Genomic DNA, 8,983 nt, shown 5'->3' with positions numbered 1-8,983 from the left:
ACAGAAACTTAAGGGGGAATAATCACTTTTTCAGATTCATCCAAAAAACTCTCAAATTCTCTCACTTTTTCTCCAATTTCCACATACACTTTTTCATCAATTCTTCAATAATTCACTATTGTTTCTGCGAATTCTTGGTTGAATCTTCATTTGCAGGTGATCTTAGAGTTCTGTTTGTAGCAAATTGAAGCAAAAACCGTCCAAAACTCCAACTGTGCAAAGCTTCTTCTTCAATGGCAGTTGGCAAGATCCATTGTTTCGTGCGTTCTTGAGCTGAAAGATCATCACCATACACCTTCCTAAGCAACATACTTCATCTGTTTTCATCATTTGGAGTCAAACTCACGCGGATTTCACAGTTGGTTCATCAAGAGGTAAGATTTCAATGTCTTCGATTCTTGCAATTCCTATATGGATCTTGTAGATCATGGCATGTAGGTCACGTTAAACTTCGAATCATGCGAATCCATTAGATATTGAGCTAGATATGTTGATCTGAATATTTGTATGTGAATCTTCTTTCGATCGGTTCTTTGCGTATGTTAACCTATAGACATTCTCGTTGCCATAATCATGACCTACATGGAGAGACGGAGAGAACGGTATGCGGTTTGTTTGATTTGGTGAAGAAATGGCCATGACCGAAGCTGGAGTTGGTGAGCGGCGAAGATACGCGAGGAAGAACAAGATTCTGGAGAATCCCGTGCCTTTGATCCATCTCTGTGCGCCTCCGTTTGAATTATCTGTTTACCGCCGGAATGGGCGAATAGCGCGCCGCCAGCACATTAAATGCTACACTGTCGTTTTGGCCTGGCGAAGAGAATTACGGAATTGCCATTCGTGGCTTAATTAAATTCAATAAATCCTAATTAACATTAAATAATTATTCAATAAATATAACAAATCTTAAAAAATTCATATAAAATCCAATATTAGTCCAAATTAGGTGGGAGTTTTTTTGTTGGATCCCAATTTTTCTCTAGAATTTTTAGGCATAGAAACTTAAGTTGTGCCTGGTAGAATTTTAGAATGGATTATTGATTTTTGACATGTGTGCAATATTCATATGTTTTACCATTTTAATCACCAAATAATCATGCTAGCTCCAAATTTATTGAAATTTCATATGATGATTCTTGACACATCCCTGGAGATTTTGATATATGATTTGTAATTTTTGGACCTCTGGTTTGTTAGATATGATTAATTCTTTTTGAGTGTGACAATATATGTCACACTATGCTAAGCTGAGTTCATGATTTATTTTTCCATGCTTACACTAGGCCTATGGCTCTGATTTTTTGCATGAGATGACTTTCATATGTTAGGTTTCACCATGATTTTTTGTGGATTTAATTGATCCATTTTCTAATTGATTTGGATTTTTGATTGCTGTTTAGCATTTTTTGGATTGTTTCTTGAGTAGCAAATTTACATGTCTTGTAAAATACTCATCCCTTATCCTATGAATATGAAATTTGGTGGAGTGCTTCCTGACATGTATAACTTTGATTTGGCTTTGGTCCCATTCATTTCTAATTGGATTTCACTGTTTTACCATTGATTGAAGTTGGTGCACATTTCGGTGACTTAATTTGGTTGTGTTTTGCATGTCTTGACATGTTGATTTAATTCCCATAGTTTCTTTTGTCCAAATGGCATGAAAATTGATATGTAGCTCATTGAATGTCTTCTATTTAGGATATAATTTTTGTGGGATTTATGGAGCTGTTTTGATATTTTTTTGGATGTAATCATTCGGGTTGTTCATATGTGGTTCAACTTTGCTCACTTTGTATTAAATTGTGCATAAAATGAAATTAGTGCATAGTTTGGATATGAGACCAATTGGGATCTCTTCTTATTTGAATTATCTTGACATTGATTATGTTTCACTTGCTGTTTACATTTTTTCCATCCTTTGGACCCTAGGCTTGGCCTAGTGGTCTTGTTACTCATGTTTGAGTTTGACTTTGACTTTTCAGGTTAAGAAGCTAATGCCTTAAGGAGGTTGATGCAAGTTAAATTGTTTCATTTGATTATTGTGAACTAACTTGTCTTGTGTTGTAGGGTGCTTGGTTCACTTGAGCTTTGTGCTATGCACATTATTGTTGGATTGTACATTATTTGTTGATTCTTATGTTGTTGTTTTGAGATAATGATTGGGATGCTGATTATATTTGATTGATTTCAGGTACCCTTTTAGTTGCTCAGTTCTTAAGAACTTGCATTGCTTTGCTTGTATAGCATTTGCATTGAGGTAGACTCTCTTGTCTCCAGGTAGTCTGGAAGACCTGGCTTGTTATTTAGCCAGACAACTGTCTGAAGTCCTCCTTAAGAGGCGATGTTTGTGATTGTTTATGTTTGTCCCAAGCAGGAAAAGTCCTCATTTGAGGCAATTGGTGGATATAAGAGATATGTAGCCTATCTCTCACTATTTTGTGAGTTTTCTCCTTGCTCCCATTACATGGTTGTAGCATTGAGATCCTAACCCAAGATCTATCGAGTCTAAAATGTGGAGAGAGTTCCATCTTTCTGAACTCCCACACCTTCTGATATTCAATACTCTCTCTGACCAGAGATAAGAGTGATGAGGTACACCCCTCATATCCTTTCATCTGCTTCACCTTAGCCCCTCAATGGCAAGGTTAAGAGCGCCATTCACCTATTCCAGTGGACTTTTTAAGTCAAACCCTTTGATTGAGCCTCCTTGTTTGGTTATAGTGGGTGATAAATGACTTTGTTTGCTTAATTGATTGTTGCATTTGTACATGCTTACTTGCCATTGTGCATTCATCATTATTGATTGTTAATTCTTGTATGATCATTATTGCATATCCTTGTGGTTTGTTTGTTTACCCATTGAGGACAAGTGTAAGACCATGTTGATTGGCTTTTGCTCCCATGATATGGAAGGATAGAGTGTAAGACCTCATTGGTCACTCATATCTTCTTTGCTCTTGTTTGTTGTATGAGAGGATGCAATTGTAAGTCCCTGTGATGTGGCATTTGTATTCCTATGACCATACTTTGGAGGTTGGTTTAAGTCCAGATAGATTGGCATCCGACTTCCAAATTTTGTTTTGCTTTAGGAGGTTGGTGTAAACCCATTTAGTGGTATCCGACATCCGCTTTTTTGCTTTTGTGAGATTGGTATAAGACCATTGATGGCATCCGGTATCATTGTTTTATTTTAGGAGGTTGGTATAAACCCAGTTATTGGTATCCGACATCCGCTTTTGTTGTGAGATTGGTATAAGACCATTGATGGCATCCGGTATCACCTTGCTTTATTTGTTTACTTATTTTGTTGCCTCATTCCTAAGGACACCCTTGAATCATCTTCTATATGATTTCAAGAGGTGAACTTCTAGGAAGTTTTACACTTCATCCACACCCTTTTTGGTTCAAAACCCTTTTCACTTGTTGACTTTTAAAAACTTGTAAATGCATGTTGTGCAAACATTCTCATCCTTTTTCAAATTAGAAACTTGGACCTTAAGTCCTTGATTTTTCAAACTTCTTTTCATAACACTTCTTTGAATCAATCTAACCATACCTTGACCACATTTCGTGAATAATCATAATCAATTAACTTCACCCATTCAATTGTTTTGGCTTTGTCCATTGTTAATATGTTTTCATACATTAGCCGTAGGTTTTAATTACCATAGTGGTTGATGTAAATCTTACCTTATCCTTAGTGAGTTGATTGTAAGTCTTCCATACTTATTATAGGGTTAGCCCTTCACTAGTATGTTGAAGCCGTCCTCGCATGGTGGATTGTTGATGTTGGTTGAGTTTTCTCCCATTGGTAATGAAAAGCCTTAGTGCTTGTGTTTTAAAATTGAACTCACTAATTTTTGGAAATCTTTTAGCCGAACTACGGCATTTTGATCCTTACCTTTGATGGAAGGTACATAGGCAACGGGTTCATCCGTTCGAACACAAAAATAATTAACTTGTATATTCTCTTCTCATCATCCCATTCATGTTTGCACAATATGTCAAAACAAATAAACATTTTTTATACAACAAGTGTGAAAAGGGCTCCCTAGGAGTACCTAGGACGTGATGGGTGCCTAACACCTTCCCATTGCGTAATTTACCCCTTACCCAGATTCTCTGATCTTTTTCATTAGTTTTCTACGAGTAAAACTTCTTAGGTTTTTGTTCGCTTTTTAACCAGTCCTTAGGATAAATAAAAGTGCGGTGGCGACTCGAATTCATTGTATACTTTGCTTATGGTTTAATCAATAAATCATATAGCGACGAATACACCGCTACAGAAAAGTGGCGACTCCACTGGGGATAACATTAGACCTTCCCTGGTGGTATTGCCTACTTTTCACCCTTGTTGTATGATATTTGTTTATGTGTTATTTGACATATTTTTGTACAATTTGGGATAACTGTATTGATTGTAATGTTTGAATTGCTTGATATACAATTGCTGTTTGCTTTGGTGATCTCTGTGAGATGAGTTCTATACCCGAACTCGAGTGCACTCTAGGATAGGAGAATGGCGTAGTCTTGTCGATTGGTGTGGAGTATTCCTTAGCCAGTTGACTTGCGAGTCCATTCACTTGGTGGAGGTCATGTTGGATTGATAATGTCACACAAGTTATTTGTGGTTAGGCATTATTCCTTCAATCATGTGCCTTAGAAGCCAAGGACCTTAGTTTACCAAACCCATCTTGGCCTATTTTTAGGACGTAGTGCGGAGGTCGTTCAGATGTAAGATCTGATGCGATTGTCACGCGATACTACACTCATACGAGTCTCTCTTGAGAATGTTTTTGGAATACGAGTATTCGTTCCTCCGATAATATCCGAGAGATGGGACGATGATTATGGGAACCTCTGGTAGAACATGTCTGGCAGGTTTAAACCCTAGTACACTCCCATTGGGTGGTTCTTAACCAAGACTCCATGCTTGTGACTCTCAGCAAACCCGTGATTCATGGTCGAGTCGTTCAGGCAACCTTAATATCAATGGAACTTGGGCGTTGATACGGTGTAAACCTAAATCTACCAAAATGGATGATTGATATTAAGGATGTTAGAGCCGGTTCATGTACCGTTAATATCAATGGAACTTGGGTATTGATAAGGTGTAAAACCTAAATCTACCAAAATGGATGATTGATATTAGGGATACAATGAGCTTTCCCACGACCTTTGCTTGGTGTGCTTTGCTTGATCCTTGAGTGTGATTGTTGCATTCATACATTCATGCATTCATCTGCATCCATATCATCAGATAAAAAGAAATTTTTCAAGGAACTCAAAGGAGTTTATTTGCAAAAAATTTCAAACATGGAAAAAACCGGGAAATTTTTTTCACCTGACATATCTGATGAGATGTTCTCATATACGATCAAAATGTAAATATTTCAAAGTTTGCAAGTAAAACCCTCGAGTTCCTTTGAAATGAAAAACAAGCATATGCACAAACACTTCATGCATCATTTGCATAAGCGGGTGTTTTGTTCCGGTCTCCCGTCCTGTGGTCTGACCCTGCGATCTTCATTTATTTTGAAGACGCACTTCCCGGTACGACGCCAGAGCCATCTCTGCCATATTTATGGACTGTTCTGAACAAGAGAATTGTGAACTCAGAGAGATATTTGCCAGACTATGTACTGTTGATGGATTTATTCCTGGTTAACCAATCCCGGGCTGGCGTTGGCTACTATTCTGGGGCATTCAATGAGCAAGGTTTGTTCACAAGTGGAGGTTTCATCCATGATGATCAACCTGAAGAAGAAGCTGCTGCTATCTTGGAAGAAGACGCAGAAGATTTGAACAATTTTGTCATACCTGGTGGTGTCTGCCACAATTGGGTCGCTGTAGATGTTCCTACAGTCATCCATAGATCAGAGTAATTGTTCACTTTGTTCAAAACCCTCCTCCCATGCCAAAAGGAGAAGTGATGACATTGTTGGCAGCATTTAATACAATGATGTTTTCATTCAATTAATGCATTGTTAAACATTTGTTCTTCCATTTGTTTTCACTTTTTGCTTTTGCATGAAATCAGTGATCACAAAAAAAAACCCTGAAAAAACAATAAAACAGCTTTTTCATCTGCATAAATGATTTGCTTGTTTGAATTCTAAAGCTTTTCATTATCCAGAATCATTATGCAGGGATTTCTAAACCCATTGAACATAATGATCCAACGCCATCTCCCAATCTTGAATTCTTTGTATTCGAAGCAGAGGAAGATGATGTTGAAGGGGATTCCTGACGAGATTACCCGACTTCTTGAGCATAAAAAGGAGATCATTCGGCTGTATCATGAGAATCAGCAAAACAGTCAAACTGGGGCATTACAAATGTAATGTAAAAAAAAAAAAAAAAGAGGGTGAAAAAGATGAAAAAATCAAAAATCAGCAATTTTTTTCAAGATTTCGTCAAAAGAAAAAAGAAAAATTATACCCTCAAGTCCCAAGTTGACTGATGCTGAATGGATTCAAAGTCGTTACGACCAACTGCATTTGATTGAAGAGAAGCGATTGACTGCCATGTGCCATGGTCAGTTATATCAGCAGAGAATGAAGAAAGCATTTGATAAGAAGGTCAAGCCTCGTGTGTTCCGAGAAGGAGACCTTGTGCTCAAGAAAGTTTTGTCTTTCGTGCCCGATTCCAGGGGCAAGTGGACTCCAAACTATGAGGGTCCATATGTTGTTAAGAGAGCCTTTTCAGGCGGTGCTTTGATGCTTACAACAATGGATGGGGAGGATTTCACTCGCCCTGTGAATTCAGATGCAGTTAAGAAATACTTTGCCTAGAAAAAAAAAGGTATATGCAAATGAAAAACAGAATAGCTCGCTAAGTTGAAAACCCGAAAGGGCGGCTTAGGCAAAAATGAGCGTCTCGGTGGAGAACCCGCAAGGGTGATCCAGGCAAAAATTAGAGACATGATAAAAAGGTATATTTGCATCCCGCTAGATTGAGTACCTCACCCTGGGGCAATCTAGGCAAAAATTAGGGATTCGGCAATTAACTGCATCCTGACAAGACTTTCTGGTCACCAGCTGTCTTTTCGTCAGAGGATTCTCGATTCTTCGTCGACTGAAGCTTCGCATACATCGAGATTCAAATTGGTAGAGAAAGGATCATTATGTTCAATGTAGCCCTCTTCCAATATATATCACTGATTTCAAATTTGTACAAATCTATGGAGTCTTGCCATTTGCAGGCTACCATTCCATCAAATAAATTTGAGCTTTTATCCAATTATTTGCACTCTTATTTGTTTCAATTCAACGAATGTTTTACATGTTTAATTGATAAAATGTCATTGTTTTAAACGAATAAATTTTTCAAAATTGTTGTTTTAAACAAAGTGAATATTCACAATGACAAAAGGATACTCAGGGATGTCTCAGTGCTCTCCCGAGGGCGGTATGATTCCCAACAGGTAAGACATTAGTTCATATTCCTGGCATTTGATTGTATCCTCTTTCTCCCGCTTTGCTGTTGGGGTTGTTCCCCAAGCAGAGGTGGTTGTTGAAGACTCAGTTTCTTCTCCCGCAGTAATCCCCCAGCATGGTTTTTTCCCTCCCTGTGGTAGATTCATTGGTTGATGGGTGATATCCCGATACTTTACTGCTTTCCTCAGCATTGTCGCGAGCAGAGCTGTTGGTGGGGTTGTTCCCCAGTATAGTCGCAAGCAGAGATGTTATTGAAGATTTCGCGTTCTTCTCCAGCAGTAGTCTCTTCCCAGTGCAGTTGCCAGCGGAGTTGTTGTGTATCTCCTCAGCATGGTTGCATTCCATCTTTCCCAGCTTAGTCTGCAGTATGGTTGTTGTGGCAGTTTCTGCCCGTTGAAAGCTATCTCAATCCTCAGTAAAGGCCGGTTGATGGCTCTAGCATCCCAGATGGAAATGATTTCCTGATTACTTTTGATCCTCGGTAGAGTGGCTTATCGCAGAATCTACTTGTGTGATCCGTCGGATGTATGTTCACCCCGAGTAGAGTGGCTTGTCGCGGAATCTACTTGTGTGGCGCTTTCTCCCTCACTGGGTTATTCCCCAAGAGAGCAGTTGACAGTTTTCCCCAGTAGAGTTGCTTGTGCAGTTAGATTCTACTTGGATGTTTCTCCTTCAGTGGGTTGTTCCCCGGAGTTGTTTGGAGTTGCTTTTGCAGCAGTTCTTGGTTGAGCCATGAACTCTTGTTTCTCAGTTGATGTTGAGATCCCCTGCAGATATCCTCAGGATTCTCCTGATCCCCTACAGATTGGTCTTGGTGGCAGTTTTGCCTGTTGTGACTTTCTGTACCCTGTCTGGGTTGTATTGCTGATTCTCTTGCCTCTGCTTCCCAGCAGTACCCGCAGATCTTTGCTTTACAGCATGCGGATCTCTAGCAGATTGGCTTTCCAGTTGGTTTTTCCCCTGGAAGTATAGTACCGGGCGTTTGATTCCTGGACCTGGTTGTGTTAGATATGTCTGTTTTGTCAGCATTCATCAAACATAAACCACGCATATGCATGCATATTCATAAAACATTCAGATATACATATTGCATTTTTTGCCATATATCTTTTGTTTTTTGTTCTCCTGCTATGGGTGATATAGATCTCTTTATAGATCTTCCCAAGCAGATGTCGGGTGGTTAATCTCTCCGTATAGAGTCATCCCATAAGCAGAAAGTGTATGTCTTTCCTTCTGCAGTTCCCCACTGAGATATGTCCTCGTGGATGACGGTTTCTCCCGTTTCCTCCCAACATATATATTGGGATGAATGTTCCTATTGAGTTATATCCTCATAGGACGCGATTTGATTCAGTCTGTCTTTTCGGATCAATCCCGAATCGACGTTTCGTCAGCTGTTTCTTATGCTTCCCTGTGAAAGGAATGAATGGTTTGCCCAGTAACCGACATCAATTTATTTATCCCCAGTGAATTTTGTGGGCCTCTACCCTTATACCGGTAGTTGTAAGTCCTATGTTTCTTGCTTCTTGGTGGAATTTATG

This window comes from Lathyrus oleraceus, chromosome 1 (assembly GCF_024323335.1).
Source record: "Lathyrus oleraceus cultivar Zhongwan6 chromosome 1, CAAS_Psat_ZW6_1.0, whole genome shotgun sequence".
Taxonomy (NCBI): Eukaryota; Viridiplantae; Streptophyta; class Magnoliopsida; order Fabales; family Fabaceae; genus Lathyrus; species Lathyrus oleraceus.
The sequence above is the reverse complement of the archived record's forward strand: the minus strand, read 5'-3'. Positions refer to the sequence as shown.